Source organism: Chiloscyllium plagiosum, unplaced genomic scaffold (genome assembly GCF_037043375.1).
Source record: "Chiloscyllium plagiosum isolate Xiang-an unplaced genomic scaffold, Cpla_swu_hap1 HiC_scaffold_31, whole genome shotgun sequence".
NCBI classification, from domain to species: Eukaryota; Metazoa; Chordata; class Chondrichthyes; order Orectolobiformes; family Hemiscylliidae; genus Chiloscyllium; species Chiloscyllium plagiosum.
In genome coordinates this window covers 5,996,623-6,016,152 of record NW_028270169.1, presented here as the reverse complement: position 1 = coordinate 6,016,152, position 19,530 = coordinate 5,996,623, and the positions used below count along the sequence as shown (strand labels likewise).

Sequence of the window (19,530 nt, the reverse complement as noted above, 5' to 3'; positions counted from 1 at the left end):
CATTCACTTCTAACTTAAAAGATCAAGTGCGCCTCATGGAGATGACCCATTTTTCGAAGGATTACAAAAAATTGTTGTTAAATATCCTGCAGCACTCAACATGTAATACCTTGAACGCCTGTCACACCTCATTTCGATTTCAAATTCTTAAATGCAAATACCAGCGTGATGTGCCAAAGAACAAATCTCTGCCATGATGATGCAGCAGCAAAAGGAAATAATAAACTTGACCCTGGAATCAAGCCACCATCAACTCAAACAGAAAACAGGAGCGAGTGTCGACCAGCCTGTCAAGTTTGTTCCACCATTCAAGAGGCTCATCTCAGTATCATGCTCTCTACAAATACTTTAAATCTTTAGTCTGTAGAAATATGTTGCTTAAGTACATGCAGTGACATGGCCTCCACAACCTGTGGTAGAGAACACCACAGATTCACTACGAACTTTCTCACCTCACTTTGAAATGGTCTAGCCCCCATACCAAGAGGTGAAAAATGAAGGTCTCAACATTTTTCGTCCCTTCAGCCCCAAGAACTAATTCCTTTTGGAAAACAAATGTTTTAGTCTGAACCACTTTCTGTGGCAGAAAATTCCACAGGCTCACCAGTCTGGTTGAATGTTTTTTCCTTCAGTCCAAAATGGCCTTCCCTGTATCTTTTGACTGACCCCCGTTCTGGATTCCTTGCTCATCAGGAACATCTTTGCTGTCTTTAGACAGCCTAGTTGTTATACACTTAGACTTCTGCTAGTCTTAGGAAGGTTCGCAATTCAGCTTATGGAGGATGTTGCATAATTAAAATCATTTTGAAATTTGGCCATAGATAAATAGCTTGAATTACTGAGGAGCACAAGCTTTTACAGCATACAGACATTTTGCACAAGATTCAGGGGTGCACAGCCAATTTGGAACAGTTTGGAACATGTTTTAAAGCCTTAGCATTTTGACTTCATCACCATTCAATATTTCATTCCCAAAATTATTCAGGCTATTCTCAAACTTTCATTATACTTCCTTTTTAAACATTGCAATGCGCACAAGCTTCCTGCAAGAAAATTGCCAGAAAAGGCCAGGGCGGAAACAGATTTAAAAACTATGGATCCACAAATTAAAATACATTTCCAATATATTTCCAACTTTGAGGTCAGATCACAGGCCATTATGGTCAAACATTAATGCATGGATTTCACTGGAGGATACTTCAATAATTCACCTTGGTCTCCCTTTGTCACCAAACCAAGTTTCACATTTATTAATACAATGCAGTTGTTGCTTAGGTAGGCCAAATACTTAGGTAAGCCAAATAGATCAGAGTGAACATTTCAGGTCAAGATGAACTTGGATAAAAACGGAGTATTTCCAGCATTTAATAAACGTTTTTCTTGGACAATATTCTTGCTTTGGAAGCCAAGACAAAACCAGGGCAATTCATGGAACATGTGTTTGCAAACATTTATGCCTGCTGCATAATTTCAGTCAAGTCTAAACAGGGTATTAGTAGCAACCCAGATCAAGTGACCTAAATTTGACTGAAATGCAACCTTATTTCGACAACTAGGAGGTACAACTTTCCCAGGAGCGGGTTTGTACAGAACAAACTGGGAGGGTTGCCTATATGAGCCAAATAACAATTTTTTTGTGTTGTGTTAGGTAGGCATTCTCTGTACTTAGAAAATCTCTTCCAAAATTAATCAAACAAACCATTCCTCATCTTCAATTTGCAATAACTGATAAATGTGCTGACCTAACAGTGGCTCACAATTGCCTGCTTAAAATCAAGCAAAAACAAATTCAAGACATTAACACTGAGGACTGTTTACAATGCTACATCTTGTTGGATTGGAATATTTGGACAAATTTCTGCATTCAATTTTACTTTAATCCATAACAAAAACGGTCCAGGGCATAAAACCATGCCCAAAACTATTGTACCCTCTTCCCTCTCGATAGGACGTCAATGTAACTAAACGCACGGTTATTTGAATTTGTACTTCATGTAATGGAATCGAAAATTTACAATCTCACTGATTTCAGTCATCACAACAGCAGCTCACTCAGTCTGAAGCCACTGGCACTTCATGCTCCTACAAAAACAAAAAACACCACAGTACACAAACGTACAGCATGCAGTGGAGATCATTTGCTCACCCAGCTTCCATGATTTCTATATAAGTAGAAGTCATCTGAAATAAGACCTGGGAACCACATGTTTATTGATATTTACAAGACCTTGAATAAACAAAACCAATGCAACACAAGATGAGAACATATATCTTCGGACCAACAGTATATTTGTGAGTGCATTGGGGGTGGGGGTGGGGATGGTAGGCAGAAAATGAGAGCGAGAGAGAAGAGAGGAGAGAATCAAAACAGCAGCAAGATGTTTCACTAAGTTTTGTACAGTTTCAGACAACAGTACATTTTACACTGACTACAGTGGTCACCTGTAATTTCTACCATCGTAAGTGGTACCAGGAACATAACTAATTTCCTGTTATCAGTTCTTGGCAAACCTGACAAGCATGTGCAGCATTCCACCAGAAAGTGATAGGGCATCAGGAAGGGTTCAAAAAAGGAGAAAAGAGCCCTTTTAATTAATTATATTCCAAATGGCATCCCTTCCTGACTGATCATAAGTCAGCAAGGTAGAAGACAAGGGATAGTACACTCATTATACTGCCAGCTCCAGGACACAGTGGTCAACCTGAGGGGAAATGATGCAAAGAAATATCTTCACTACCACAGAATGGTTCACTTGTGACATTGGTCCCACTCCCCCCATTCACATATTTTCATCCAGTAGCCTAAGTGGTTAAATATGTGAATAGCAATAGAGTTCAGCCTTAGATCACCCCCTCACCCCCCAAACCGACAATGATCACTGTGCCGGTCAAATCTTAGCTACTGCACTTCCAGGTTAGTCATCTACATGAAAATTTGCCTGAAGAAATAGGCTGCAAAACTCCACGAAAATATTTACAATTTAACTCATTCAGGAATTAAATATTTATTTTCACAGCAGATTTGAGAATGTCAAAGTAATAAGACATTGTTTTATTAAAGCTGCTGTACACATTTGGAATTTGGATTTTTCCTGCATAGTGCTTAAGAATATACAACTTTCCAGTGTCAAGCAGTTTTGCTACTGACATTCATTATGTTATCACACTGGCACCATCACATGCCAAATTTTCCAACTTGTGACAGGTCATTCATCAAAATGAGAAGTCATCCAATTTCCCCATTTTCTTTGTTCTGCCTCCTTTGTTAACCCCTCCCTTTAAGGGAGGGAGAAAAAAACTTGCACAAATTGACATCAATTTTTGAACTTCAGTTAACGAGTAAAGGGGGCCAAAACTAAAACATATGCGCATCTAATTCATCCTGAACCATCCATCAGATTAATAGTCTTGTCATCAGAGGTGGTGCTGTGGGCACGATACAACACTCTCCATATATCATCCCATCATTTGCATTCCATTCTGCAGAGGACTGATGACATTCCACTAACATGTAGAAATGTACTTTTCAAATCAGTTCAGTACCTGGGGAACAGACAAGCACTGGTTGATTGAGCTGGAGCTCATGCTACTTTACATGATGAATTCAAATCAGGAAGACATCCCAGGGTGATGATGGAACCTTGCACTGTTTTGGATATATTTATCAAGCATCACATTTTCAAGTGCATTCTCAATTAATATACAGATGCCAAGTATTAGCCCCATTTACCCTGAATGTCATCAGTAATAGTGATGTTAATTTTAATCAGCTATTCTAGGCTTGAGATAAATGTCAATCTAAAATCATTTAAAACAATACATTCACAGCAAGTGAACAACTCCAAGGGTTACATTTCTACCCATCCCTTACCATGTTTTTATTTCCCCATGACTCCCTCACTTTCAAGAGTCCATTTTTAATGAGGCTCAATATATCCTCAATACCATCCCAGGCCAGCCGGTCACCTACTTGTTACATGCAGGAGAGGGGAATGATAACCATGCTTAGAGGGAATCAGTTAGACAAATCTAGATAGTAGCTTTGCACCAATGGCTCTTCAACCAAGCATGTGTATTTTATCTGATTTCACTCTTCCTCTGGTATAGGACAAGTTTACGATTGCAACATATTAGGATAAAACTAACCTGTTCCATACCAATCTCAAACCCAGTCCTATTCTTCATTAATTAAACAATTGAACACAACTGTGAATTGTGAAGCAGGATACATTACCTCCAATACACTTGGGTTACATGCTCTAGGATTTTAGTTAAAACCGAGTGTATATCAGTATTGGACTATGTCAGCCCAAGGTCTGTACAAGCAGAAGAAAAACAGCCATGTGCTCAAACCAGCACAGGACCGGCTGGCTTATAGATATTAATTTGAAACAGAGGAATTTGAAGTGCTGAGTGGGTAAGCCACATTTCAGGCAGAATTGGACCTGCCTTCCATTATAAATCACAGAACAATACTGTCAACTTAATAATGCTGTGAAACCTGTAGAAGGTGGTGCCGTGGAAAAGAACAAAATCAATATTGAGCCAACTAATTTCAGGGCAAGAGTTGTGAAATTGCATTCCTTCCCCCATGAACTGAAGATAAAACTCCAAAGCACTAGCTTAGCCCCACGATGAAGAATCTGCCTACTTTAATTCTTGTTCAGTGAGGAAGTGGAGGAGCTACTGAACTCCCAGACCTCCTGGACACAATGCTATCTTGCAGAAAACGTGCAACTCTACAGATTTCTACAGCATGCGCTTCCATAATGGCAAGATCTATTGTCAACACAAAAGGTGGCGTTGAAAGCAAATGTTTGCTCAAAGGTTTGAAGACAAATGTTTAAAAATCAATTTCTGGTTAATGCCCCAGTGAGAAATACCCACGTACTTTGTAGGCTATGCAAATTAGCTTTCCTTATCCTGTAATGGGAAAATAAAATAACTTTTTGCACGCATTTGCAAATTACATTTACTGCTAGTTCCAATGTTTTTAATTCTATTTTCAAGCATTTATCCAATAGCCATTTGAAGTTATAGAATTTACTAACTTTACCCTTTCAGACAGGGCATTCCAGAATATAACCGGTTGCAAAACAAGCATCTTAAACGCACTTCCTTTATAAAAAGGAGTCACATCTGAAGGCCAGTAATTTTCAGGTATCCACTGTCTTTTTCCCTTTTGAGACCAAAATGGCAGTGGAGTTTACCAATACTTTGTCTGCTCACAGACAGTCAATCATTTCAATTTCCAGCAGATCCTCTGTTTTATTGTGAAAGTACAAACAGCAATGATCATAGCATATCCTGAATTATTGTTAATGTACTCAAAACACAAGAAATTCAATATAACTAATAAGTGCAAATACTATGTTTCTGATCAATCCAAAGTTTTGTTTCAGATTTACAGCTATCCTTTTAAAACCGCATCCACCGAGATCTCTGTTCAGTCAGCAATCAAGTTTCAGTAATTGTCATTACGTAGTCAGGAATTAGGGCATCTTATTATGGCTTACCATTAATTTCTTCAAAAAAAAAACTTGACTAGCTGTTTATGGAATGAGATCAAGCCAGGCCCTGGGGACTTTACTCCATGAAGTGTAATGTATTTATTCTTAGTTTGCCATTTGTTTTGCATAATTACAACTACAGTTTGTGCTAGCAGTTAATTATACGTAATTAAACATTAGCCTGGATTTGCACCAAGTTGTCAGTGGCAACCAACCTGCCCTTGCTTGTAAAGTGAAAAAATTCTTAATGCAACACATCTAACAAAGGGAAGTAGTGCTAATAGCAGCTCTCCATCCACTTTCTAGCATTAATATTAGAAAGTGCTGAGTCTATGGCTTTACAGATATACAGGCCTTTGATGAAGCTGCACTATGCATAACCCTCATACAGTTAGGGTAGGGCAAGAGATGTGGCATCCTGCAAGTCATGTCAATTACAACTGAACATGTGGTTGCACTTCGCTACCCAAACACTGCAATCTGTTAAAGTGTCAGTCATCAACCAAGTTCCAGCATTTCTTCCCGAAGTCTCTCTGCTTCCCTTTAATACTCTAAAAACATGACCAGGAGGTTTGAACAAAGAAGTCATCTTAGGACACTATTAAAAAAGGTCTTCAATACATCCAAGTTGCTGCTTTGGTAATAGATTATTAACTCTGAATAAAACAAAGCTCCTAGAAATCTATAGTGCTGCTCAAAAGAAGAAAACTTGTGAAGATGAAGATGACGGCTACCTGGAACACACTGCCAATAGGTGGGGGTGGGGAAGCAGGTACCTAAGTTGTGTCTTGATAAGCATGATGTGCAGGAGCAGGTGTTGGACTGGGGTGGAGGGACAGTTAAAAATCACAACACCAGATTATAGTCCAACAGGTTTATTTGGAAGCACTAGCTTTCGGAGTGCTGCTCCTTCATTAGGTAAGCAGTGGAGTAGAATTATAGGACACAATTTATATAAATTCTGAGTCCTATGATCCTACTTCAGTGATTTTTAACTTGATAGACATGACCAGGAGGCAGAGGGATAGAAACTGAATATCAACAATAAGAAGGGGGCCTAAATAAGGAATAGGAATAGGTGCAGACATGGTGGGCCAAGGCTCTTTGGTCTTTGAATGAACAGAGATATACATTTAAAACTTTAAACAGGTACGAATTCATCTGGTTAAGTTCATCCCAAGATAGTCAGGGCTCTCTTGTATTTCAAAAGCATGATCCTTTCCATGTACTGTACTTGGATATCCTCATACGCAAACTATTTGAGAATGGAGAGTTTGTACTGGGAAGAGAGATAGACTAGGGCACTGCCAAATTCAGAGTCATGTACAATTTCAGCTAGAATCATGATTGAAAAGCAGAACTTACTTCCAACAATCAGGTACTCTGGAACCAGAGTGCTATCATTTTGGAATTAAGACTTGAATTGCAAAACACTGTCATGGTAGCTTTCCCATGAGATTTCAGAACCACAATATGCTTCAGTTGCACTGAAGGTCCAAAACATACAGCTGCAAAACACCATCAGTAGGAATACAGTCAATCTTTACAAATAAAGATAGCACAATTTCCCTAAACATTGAAAATTTGGACCTCATACCAAAGAGTCAAAGTACATTAGCTTTAAAGCAAAGTGATAAATGCACAATTTGTACAAATATCAAATATTTCAGATATGCTTCCTATGTTAAGAAATTTTATTAAATACATACTATGAGAGATCATGGGCCCTGCAAGCGAAGACTGGAAGATGACAGATTCTTAATTGACCTAGATAAACAGTCTAACCCCCTCCCCCATTCCCCTGCCAGGAAGTCGATAAGAGGATACTCTCCATCTTTCAGTTTCCAATTAACTTCAAGCAATTCACAGATTACAACTCCTGAATGCCTTTGTCTCTCTGGACCTTTTAGGCTCGTACTCTACATTTAGAACAGTAACACATTCAGCCCAATATTCCTGGCTTGAAGTCCAGCAAAATTTGACAAGGCTTTGGAAGTCAATTATGATTTCAGCATTTTGATCTGAAATGCTTGTTTATCATTGATTACAAAAGTATAGAACCAAGAATTATAGAAACCCTATGGTGTGGAAGCAGGCCATTTGGCCCATCAAATGCAGACCAACCCTCTTGAAGACCATCCCACCCAGACCCAACCCTATCCCTGCAAGTCTGCATTTACCATGGCTAATCCAACTAACGTGGATATATCCCTGGACGCTATAGATAATTTAGCATAGCCAATCCATCTAATCTGCACATCTTCGGACCATGGGAGGCAACCAGAGCAAACCCACACATACATTTTATAGAATGTGCAACCTCCACTCAGTCGTCAGAGGCTGGAATTGAACCCAGGTCCCACGGGCTGAGAGGCAGCAGCACTAACCACTGAGCCATCATTCCGCCCTTTCTGGTGTACTAAAATCACATTAAGCATTTGGTGCAAGACTCCTGTGCCAAGCATAAACTTATTTCTTGCAGTGAATGTCTTATTGTAATACGGTGTCTTAAAGAGCTTTCAGGAAGATGTTATCATTTCCAATAACACCCCCCCCCCCCCCACCCCACCCCAATTGCAACATATTTGGGACTTGTACCTAACTTAAACTGACTTGTATATAAGCAATGCATTCAATCATGCCTACGCCCATCTCATTGTGGTTAAAACTTGGTTGTAATTAAGAGAGAGGCTGCCACAACAGTTCTGATATGAAAGCAAACGTCCAAAACATGCCCACACTAATGACCGGAGATTGTAAGTGGCAGAAAATTAAGTTCGGGAAACAAAAGCTTTCCAATGATTCAATGGATACTCAAAATTCCTGTGGATGAAAACAAAATGGAAGGGTTATACCCAATAGCAAAGAGAAGACATTGCTTTTCTGGAAAAAAGAACCAAAGAAAAGGTGACCTTTCAAATTATGGAAGACAGGATAGCTGAAGAAAATATTGTATTGTGGATAGTGTAACACCAGTCATTACCAAATCGTCCATAGAAGGAATTGGAGTTTTTCTGAAAACCTGGAGTGGAGAGAATCAGGATCTTGCGCCCATAGAAAGTTATTGAGATGAATCATATAGGTCCATGTACCGGAGAAACTAGACCACTAGAGGTGGGAGAAATAAAATGGTTGTTTATAGGAGGAGTTGAAGCATGGTGGGAAGGAGTCACATGCAACACAAGTCCAATAAGTTGAATGTTCTGTACGCGCAAATTCAATTTACTGCATGCCTTTGAGGTCAGTCAAATAGAAATTCAAGAGGCATCAATTACCATACCCCTCCTATCCTTATCACTACATCAAACAGCTCAGATTGACTCAATAATAAAGTGACAATTTGAGCAGTTCAGAAGCCAAGTTCTAGGTAGCAAAGTTATGGACACTAAACGCAATGACTCAATGCTATAGTGGGAATTATATACTCTTATGTAGATAAGATGTTGGAGGTATAATGAGGAAATCAACGTCTTCAAAATAAGAAAGAGGGTCTAAACATGGTAGGGATTTAATTCAGTGGTGATTAAACAGGGCCAGCACAGGGGCTTGAATTACAGTCATCTGAAATTCTAAATTAATTACATCCATATTCTAAAGCAATTTCAATAATGCATTTATCAAGAATCAATTTGATAGCAATTGGTCCAGGATGCATTTGGGTACAACAAGACTCAAATCGAGAATACCAGCCACAAACTCAAACCCACTAATTGGTTTGATGGACCTTCTAGATAGATTAAGTCCCCTTCTATCAAGAAGAGTTTTCATAGCTGCCATCTCAAGGGATGGGTTAGGATGTGCACTATGCTGGTACAAAATTTCTAAGGGTTGAATACTGAAAAAAGTTGGATCAGTTCCAGATCAGCAATGCACTACCGTGTAAAATCCTAAATTTCACACCCTCTCCCTCAGCATCCTAGTGCAAGACAAATGATAGAAGACAAGATATCTAAGTGTGATTAGTCCTCATTTTGAAGAGCTTTTGCTGGATTTTAATAGAGGTAAATGACCAAGCAGCTCAACAGCTTCCTGTCCAGATATTTCCAGCTTCAAGTTGTAAATATCAAATCTGTAAACTCCTTATGACTACTGAAAAGTCAATCTAGATTCCAGCTTCAGAGTAGACGTTGAGAAAAACAGCAAACTATCAATAGCAGCTTTAATTCACAAGAGAAAGCAAAGCATGCTGGCCATTCACCGAAACCCCAATAATTATCCTTTGGCAAATTAAACATATCCTACCAACCCCTCTTCCTTGCAGCTCCCTAGAGAACAGCTGGAGAAATTGCTCATTTGTTAACAGCCATTACCTCTTAAACCCTGGGGAATGACTGGTACTCATTGGGGTGTTCAAAATTTACACTACACTTTACTCCACACCTCTCTAGGAACAGGAAATACTGTTGAAATACTATTAGACATTAACTAGTAAGCTATACAGCATAACTGGCACAGCCTTTTCTGACTCACACTTAGAAAACCAGCAGCTTCCAACACAAATCAATTTTTTCAGACACTTCTGTTTATTCAGCATACTTTAAAAGCCAGACCTAAATAAACATCCTTTCAGTGATGTATGAAGCTAAACAGGTGTTTGAGAATAAATTATCTCTCATCCCACAAATGGAGAAAATATACACGTACAATATTAAATGAGCTTCAGAACTTGAAACCTGTGTTTAAACATCAGGGGCTCTCTTAAAAAAGACATTCACATGGGAACAATCAGAAAACATTTACGTAAAATCTGACTCCCTAGGAAATTACTGTCCTCTTGCTTTAATTATACCAATTAGTTAAATGTGCAGACATTTAGGAAATGTGGTTTTAGTACAAGATTTTTTAAAATGTCAACATAATAAGGCAAGTCAACCAAGACACTTGCAAGGTCCATTGAAAATTATACCACAGCTCAAATTTTAGGTACATGGCTTGAATGTCTGAAGGCCTCAACCTGCTGTGTAGAATGACTTAAATATGAGCAAGTTGCCTGCATTACCAAGCGTCAAAGTGTAAACGAAATCTTGAGGATTAAACTGATCGAGATGAAATTTGCTTAGCAACCGACTCATTAAAAAGCAGGGTTCAGAAACAGGCCAGCAATTCATGCTCTTATCTCTCCGGCTGGAGATAACACAGTCTCCATCTGCTCACAATGAGCAGCTTCTTGGAGAATTTCAGTGCCTCATACTCACAATTTCAGTGTTGTCCCTCCCCCATAAGACAGTGAAAGAAATAATCTCAGCTTTAATTCCCCCCACATTGCCATAATTCCATGTGTTTTGTTGTCTGATAATACACAAGTGAAAATGAAAAAAAAAGGGGGACCACACATTGAAAGTACAATGTCGCACGATCAAAATTAATTGTTATTCTCTGGGGGCGGAGGGGGGACATTTAATGACAAACTGCTGCCGTTCTGCGCAATATGATTAGTCACGCTGGATTCCTTGCTAATCAATTCAAGATAAACTGGTTTTTTAAAGAAGAGAAAGAAAAACGGGACGAGAAGGGGAAATGCCTTTGTAACAATGGCGTGCTTGTAAAGATTGCAGATTGCCTCCGCTGATTAAACCGTGTATCAGCCACAAGGTTATGCCACCGCCTCGCACCACAATCCCTCATGATAGGGGATGGAAAAGGGGATGGAAAAGGGGGGGGGTGGCTGGCAATTCAAACCAAGCAGCGATTTTCTCTCCACACATTAATCTTTCATGTAACACGGACAGGCGGCTTGGGTCTGAGAGAGAAAGACTTGCAGAGCGGACAACAACCCTCCCCTTGAGAAACGGCATTTTAAGCAGCATTCTTTGAAGTTGCTCTTTTTTTGTGAAAAAGAGAGATGAAGGCATTGAAAGGGAAAAAAAGAAAAGGCTTGACACAGGAGGGAAAAATTTCACACACACACAGACACACAAAGCCAGACCTGACAAGGCAGACTGACGCCTCAGTGGCTACATTTCAAGATGCATTCCCCCTATTAACATCATTTAAAACGTTTTTCTTTTAAAAATAAAAAAAAATAAACTTTTGGGGAGGATAAGTTAACTTCTTGGAGGAAACTGAAATAAAAAAATATATGTCACACCAGAGAGGGGGCTGCCATTTGCAGCAATCTCAGGGCATCGGAGTACAAACGCCCTCCCGAAAATAAAACAAAAAAAAATTAAACATTCTGGACATGAATTTCGAGATAATTTTTCAGACATTTAAAGAAGTTAAATAGACACAGCTGGCAGATTCTTACTCTTAAATATTCTCTGCAAAGGTAGCAACCTCTACACAAGACCGGCGGCGTTTGTTACGCATCGTTTAAAACGTTATTGTGTAAGAAAATATCGCTGCGATCGTTAAAATTTCATTTAGAGACACTTTTTGAAAGAGAGAGAGAGAGGGAAAAAAAACCTCCCGAGCTCCCAGACCCATCTCCCTGCCGGAAGTAATGCAGCAGCTGGCGTGACCGACAGCGGCGGCCGGCCAATCAGGAGCCTACCTCTGCACCAGCCACCCCGCCCATTGAGGGCACACAGGACCTATTAGAGACAGGGAGGAGGCGGGACTTCCGCTGGCCGCCCCGCCGCCCGCTCCTCTTTTGTTAAGCGTCCGACGCCACCTCAAATTATTTCAACTAACACCATCGACCAGGGCGTGGAACCAAGATCCACCAAGCGACGACGCCGTGCGGACACTTACTTTCTGTGGAGCTGACAGGACTGCATAGTTAAACTGTGGGTAAGTTCATGAATTCGTTCGCTGCTCCGGCCCGTGCCGCTCACTCGCTCGCAGCCGCTGCGACTGCGGCAAAAAAAAACGCCAGACGCAGCGACGGGCAGCGCGTACGCGTGCGCACCGCCAGCCCACCGCCGGCCAATACGCGTGCGTGCCGTGATTCAATACGCGTGCGCCCTGCCGGCCTATCGCCGGCAAAGACGCATGCGTCTTGGAAGCGTCCCTGGCAGGGCAATGTCTAATTTCACGTTGGCAGCTCTGACTGTGTAAGCTTTAAACAAAAGTTCACACGCGTATTTCACAACATGTTTTGGGTTTTTCTTTGAAGGATCTGTTTCCCTTCATGTTTTCTTGCTTTTTCTATCCCCAGGAACCTTCGAGTGGATGGAGTGTGGCGCCCCTATCGGTAGGAGGACCAAAGGATTGAAGGCAATGATGCTCAACACCTCTCATTGACATTGACATAGACAATTAACTCATTGTTTAATAATGCATGTTATAGACCCAGGAGGTTACACAAATAGAAATATAGACTAAGTTATAAATCAGGAGATTTGGAGAAGGGAATGATATGCCTTCTGGATAGATTATTTTGTTAATTCACAGGATGTGGGTGACATTGGCTAGGCCAGCATTTATTGTCTGTCCCTAATTACCCAGAGGGCAGTTGAGTGTCAACCACGTTGCTGTGGGTCTGGAGTCACATGCAGGCTTGACCAGGTAAGGAGCCAATGATGCCGACCTCCCACCAGTGATTAAACAAAATAAAATAATAAAAATCATTTTGAAAATGCATTACCCCGCCTTGACCAAATTCTACCTGCCCTTTTTACATTTTTCATCCGTAAGGGAATCAAGGGTTATAGGGAAAAGGCAGGAAAGTAGAGCTGAGGATTAGCAGGTCAGCCAGATCTCACTGAATGGTGAAACAAATCCAAGGGGCGGAATGGCCTACTTCTCATATATCTGATAGCCTTCTCAGCAGGTGTGGCAGCATGTGTCAAGAGAGAGAAATGATTAACATTTTGAGAATGTTGTGACTTCTTCGCAATGGAAATGGGCTAGTAAATTATGCTTTTTTGCTGTTGACAGAGGGGAGGAAGAGTGAGTGGAGCAAATGATGAATATGCCTTGAGCAAAAACCAAAGGAAGTGTTACTGGTGGTAAAGGAGAAATAGATGTAAAACAGGTATAAATGGGGTGGGTGTGAAAAAGAGAAAATGCAACCCACTATGCTTTTAGCAAAGCCAACAAGATATAGCCGTGTGGTTTTGGTGGAGGGGGCAAGTGCAGTATTGTAATCAAGATGGAGAAAGAGGTCTTACTCTGAGCTTGTTCTGAAGAAGAGTCAGATTGGACTCACAACGTTAACTCCTTCTCTCTCCACAGATGGTGTCAGACCTGCTGAGTTTCTCCACCATTCGGTGTTTGTTTCAGAGGCAACAGCTAGGAGAAAGTGAGGACTGCAGATGCTGGAGATCAGAGCTGAAAAATCTGTTGCTGGAAAAGCACAGCAGGTCAGGCAGCATCCAAGGAGCAGGAGAATCGACATTTCAGGCATAAGCCCTTCTTCGGGAATGAGGAGGGTGTGCCAAGCAAGCTAAGATAAAAGGTAGGGAGGAGGGACTTGGGGGAGGGGCGTTGGGAATGCGATAGGTGGAAGGAGGTTAAGGTGAGGGTGATAGGCCGGAGAAGGGGTGGGGGCAGAGAGGTTGGGAAGAAGATTGCAGATCAAGAAGGTGGTGCTGAGTTCGAGGGTTGGGACTGAGATAAGGTGAGGTGAGGGGAAAATGAGAAAGCTGGAGAAATCTGCATTCATCCCTTGTGGTTGGAGGGTTCCTAGGCGGAAGATGAGGTGCTCTTCCTCCAGGCATCGTGTTGCCATGGTCTGGCGATGGAGGAGGCCAAGGACCTGCATGTCCTTGGCGGAGTGGGCAGGGGAGTTAAAGTGTTCAGCCATGGGGCAGTTGGGTTGGTTTGGTTGGTGTGGGTGTCCCAGAGGTGTTCTCTGAAACATTCCGCAAGTAGGGGAGACAGGCTGCCCTCCAATGCTAGGGATGAATGCCGATTTCTCCAGCTTTCTCATTTTCCCCTCACCCCTCCTTATCTCAGTCCCAACCCTCGGACTCAGCACCGCGTTCTTGATCTGCAATCTTCTTCCCGACCTCTCCGCCCCCACCCCCTCTCTGGCCTATCACCCTCACCTTAACCTCCTTCCACCTATCGCATTCCCAACGCCCCTCCCCCAAGTCCCTCCTCCCTACCTTTTATCTTAGCCTGCTTGGCACACCCTCCTCATTCCTGAAGAAGGGCTTATGTCCGAAACGTCGATTCTCCTGCTCCTTGGATGCTGCCTGACCTGCTGCGCTTTTCCAGCAACACATTTTTCAGCTCAGATGCAACAGCATTTTGCTTTTATTATTCTGAAGTTGGGCTCATTGTTGAGTCTATAAAGGCTGTAAAGTGCCAAAGTGGAAACTGAGCTGGTGTTCCCCCAACTTACATTGAGGTTTATTGGAACACTTAGCAGGCCCGGAGTGGAAATGTTAGCATGAGAGCAAAATGGTTTACTGATAACTCACTGGAAGGTCAGATCAGCCTTGCATAAAACAGTCAGCCAGCCCACATTTGGTTTTGCCAATGTAAAAGAAATCGCTTTGTGAGCAGTGAATACATAGAAGTAAAATGCTGCTTCACCTGGAAGGCGTGTTGGAGCCTTGGACAGTGAGGGCCAAGGAGGTGAAAGGGCAAGTGCAATTGAATGAGAAGTGTTATAGTGAAGGGGAGGAAGTGTTAGGAGTAATGGATGAACCAGAGTGTCATGGTGGAAATGGTGCCTGTGGAAGAACTGAACAGGTCTGTCTGGCAGCATTTGTGGAAAGAGAAACAGAGCCAGTATTTCAAGTCCAACTATTCTTTTTTATCACTTTAAGCAAGATGGGGCTCATATACCTCACCTTTTGCCCTGTGAGTTTAGACCTTAGTAAGTTCAGGAGAAAACTAACTACGATTGATGGTTGTGGGACCTTGCTATGTGTAAATGACCCCACATTTCCATCATATAATAGTCGATATGTTTCAATCCAAAAAATATCTCCAGATGGCCGAAGGTTGTGAATAGCTAAAGAAATGCAAGTCCTGTTTTTTGACTTTCATGAACCTGTGTCCTAAAGTTAGGCTGCACATAATTGGAATACGAACATAAGTTGAAAGGTTTTCAGTGGTTCTACAGGAAAGGCCTTCAGTTTTATAAGTCATCTCTCTTCGAAGATTCGAGAAAAGGAATTTTTTTTTCCACCGATGTAAAAACTTGGTCTCTTTCCAAACTCAATTTTGGCCAGGATTCCAAAAACAAGTAATCAGACAGCTGCAGCAATTAGCTGAGGACTGCATAACTCAGAGTGGGTCCCACTGGACACACAATCTCTCCTCAATGAAGGATACTCCAATATGCTACACTGCATTACAGTCTCTCTGCACCACAGTCTTCGCTTGTTCATGGTGTAGTGACCAGGTGAAGTTAACCAAGCTGATTTATGAACCCACTCTGCACAGGATCCAGTTTAATGCCCCTAATGGTATGGGGCTGTCTTCAGCTTTTCAAATTTTAAAATCTGATGTTTGAAATAGTATACAAGGTGCACTCAATGTTCAAGACTACATTGCCCAATTTGCCCCAAGTAAATTAGGCTCTTAAAATTGTCCTTGCCAACATTTCAGAAATTGACAGTGTTGTAAATGGTTAATACTTGTTGACAAATCTAGATGACTACCTGTTTTAAAATAGATGCTTTTTAAGTGGCAGCCATTATATCAGAATCAACAAACAACTAACTGTTTCTGAATAGGCACATTTCCATCACATTCTATATGTGATTATAAGCAGAGTGGATGTGGAGAGCACGTTTCCTCTTGTGGGAGAATCCAGAATTTGGGGGTCACTGTTTCAAAATAGCGAGCAGTCCACTTGAGAGAAATTTCTTCTCTTAAGAGGGTTGTGAAGGTTTGTAACTCTCTTCCTGAAAATGTGGCAGAAGCACATTCTTTGAATAATTTAATGCAAGGGTTATATAGATTCTTGATAAGCAAGAGATGAAGTGTTAATCTGAGTAGGCTGTAATCTGAAGTACATGGATCACCTTTGATTTTATCCACTTCTAATGTGCTTGCTTGTATACTGATGAAGGGTGCAGCTGGATCGAGGTACCATTTTGAGGCAGGATCCCAGAAGCTTTTCCATGTCCATGCTTGTAGCATATCTCATCTGGGAGAAGTTAAACCTGACACTGAGTCAAAGTGATGAAGAGCTTATGCCCAAAACGTCGACTCTCTTGCTCCTTGGGTGCTGCCTGACCTGCTGTTCTTTCCACAGTTTTCAACAATGAGTCAAAGTACACAATTTCACATCAAATGTGATGTTGTGGTTGAAACTTCACCACTGGATCAGAGAGTTGCAAGTTCAAACCCCAATCTAACTAAATGGTCCACTCTGTTACAGAATCCCATATCCCTATAACATTGCTTAAACAGATCAGCTGGTCTTCTCACCCTCGCTGTTTGACAGAGCTTGCTTTGTGGAAATTGGCGAGTTTCCATATATTACAACGGTAGCTACAAAAAGTATTCCATTAGCAGTAATGTACTTTGGGATGTCCCGAGATTGTGAAAACTGCCATATCACTTTGATAAGCACAAAAGCTCAGCCCAGCTCGAGAAAAGAGCTAAACAAAATTAGCAATGACTAGAACACAATCTCTGTATCTTTTTCTCAATCTTCACATCGGAGGACTTTCAACAACTTCTGAATCTCTCATTGTGTTGTAAGTTTTTAAAGACACTGGGCCCTTTATTTACATCATCATATTTTCCCTTGAGAGCTAGCCTCCAGTTGTACATGGAGATACTAATTTGGCGTCTTTGTGGCAGTTTGATAATTATAATAGGCTACTCAATATTTGCGTCACCAAACTAGCCTGTGGCCATTACAGTCTGGCACGATCCCCACCTCCTCCTTTTAGCCCATAGGCACTGTTTTGCTTGCCATTAAACAATGCTGTTTGAGGTCATTTTGCATACAGTGGCAGCCATGTCCACACCTTCCCTTTCCTGGAGCCAGTTAGGACTGCAGATATGGAAGTCTGCTTGTGTTTCCTGCTTATGTTAGTAAGTCAGATTAATGTTAGCCCATGTGCAAACACCAAATACAACCAGTTCATTTTGAAATACTTCAACTCTGTAACCTCAACGAAAATTCTCATGTTGTTATGTGAGAGAATTGCATTTATGCAGCGCCTTTCTTGACCTCTGACTTTGAAATGCTTTGTTTCATTCAATGAAATAGCTTTGGAAAAATTGTAATGGGCAAACGTGACACTCATTTTCAGACAGCTGGCTCCCACAAACGACAATAAAATAAATAAAGACAGAAAATGCTGGAAATATTCAGCCAGTGAAGGAAATGGATCACCTGATTATCTTTCTTTAACGATTGTTGGTTGAGAGATAAATATTAGTCAGGTCACCAAGCGTTCTTCTCTACTCTTCTTCCAATGTGAGATCTTTTATATCCACCTAGGAGATTAGACAAGTCTTTGTTTTAACATCACCACTGAAAGATCACATTCTCCATGAACTTAAAGCTGGAGTATCAGCCGTGAGTCTGAAGTCTCTGGAGTGGAATTTGAACCCACAGCCTTCTGACTTCGGGATGAAAGTTCTCTCACTTTCTATCTACAGTTACAACTGTTCCTGTGCCAGATCCTTCACCACACAATCAATGGACTCTGTGTCCCAGTGTACGTGGTGCAGGATTTAATCATCATTATTCCACTCATCTATTTGACATAACATTTCAATGTTTTGTTGAAACTTTCTGCTGAGAATTAAACAGTTCAGAAGTAATATACACATTTATTACAGAGAGAACACTGTCAGCCTCAGGATTATATAATGTGGTTGAGGTCTCATAAGAGCATCACATCTAAAAGACAGGCAAAGGTATATTTCTGCAGTTATGCACTGACCTGAATGAACTGAAATATCACTTAAGTGTAGCTGAAAAAAAGACGTATTTTGTTTCTGTCTTGCAATTATTTATGTTCTGTTGTTACCCAATACATTGGTATTTTTTGTGAATTAGCATTAGGATGAAAACATTGACAAAATATGACTTTTTTTAGCAATACTAATGTTCCTTGCTAATCCACTACCCTCTTTGCTAAAATATGCTCTTGACATCAGAATTGCGTGGCTTATCTTAATTGTAAGATTCAATCTCCATTGTTCCAGAATCCCCCACCAGAGGAAACCTGCATCAGTCCTGTCCAATCCATTTTGTAGGTTTAAATACCTTAATCACATTACCTCTTGTTCTCCAATCTTTCATGAATACATGTGAAAACTATCCCAACTTGTTTCTATAAATGTATTGTCTCTTAGTGTTTATTTTAAAAATTATTTCTGTGTAATTAGATATGCTGCTGAGAAACTGATTGAGCCACAAATGAAGACATTGGGAGATGCTCTGTGGAAAAGATGGGTTTAAGAACCTTTTTAAAGGCAGGCTGGGATGAGAGAAATGCAGTTAGGACTCTACACTAACCACCATCAACTAAAATGATTGATTTTCCCTAACTCTCAGCAACAGATGCCAAACATCTCTGCATCTGGAGATCACATCCATCATGTTTCCTACCATTAATGGTGTGTAAAATGACCATCATGTTTCTGAGCAAAGTACATCACAAAAACAGATTGTAGAATCATAGAGATGTACAGCTCGGAAACAGACCCTTCAGTCCAACTTGTCCATGTCGACCAGATATTCTAAATAAATCCAGTCCCATTTGCCAGCATTTGGCCCACATCCCTCTAAACCCTTCCCACTCATATACCCATCCAGATGCCTTTTAAATGTTGTAATTGTACCAGCCTCCACCACTTCATCTGGCAGCTCATTTCATACACGTACCACCCTCTGCATGAAAAAGTTACTCCTTGGGTCCTTTTTGTATCTTTCCCCTCTCCCCTTAAACTTATGCCCTCTAGTTCTGGACTCCCCCAAGCCAGCGAAAGACCTTGTCTATTCACCCTATCCATGTCCCTTATGATTTTATAGATTAGATTACTTTACAGTGTGGAAACAGGCCCTTCGGCCCAACAAGTCCACACCGACCCGCCGAAGCGCAACCCACCCATACCCCTACATTTACCCCTTATCTAACACTACGAACAATTTAGCATGGCCAATTCACCTGACCCTGCACATCTTTGGACTGTGGGAGGAAACCGG

General features: G+C 41.1%; 1 protein-coding gene across 2 annotated transcripts in view; it reads right to left on the bottom strand.

Annotated features, from left to right (window-relative positions):
• Positions 1 to 12,314, bottom strand: part of LOC122563871 (protein FAM222B) — a 56,285-nt gene extending 43,971 nt beyond the window's left edge. Inside the window, exon 1 of one of the 2 annotated variants that reach the window (XM_043718072.2) lies at positions 12,204 to 12,314. The gene's annotated coding sequence lies outside the window, so the exon portion shown is untranslated. Of the gene's footprint in view, positions 1 to 11,757; positions 11,889 to 12,203 lie in introns of those variants that run through there. The other variant, XM_043718073.2, reaches the window with a different exon arrangement.
• Positions 12,315 to 19,530: the final 7,216 nt, after the last annotated feature.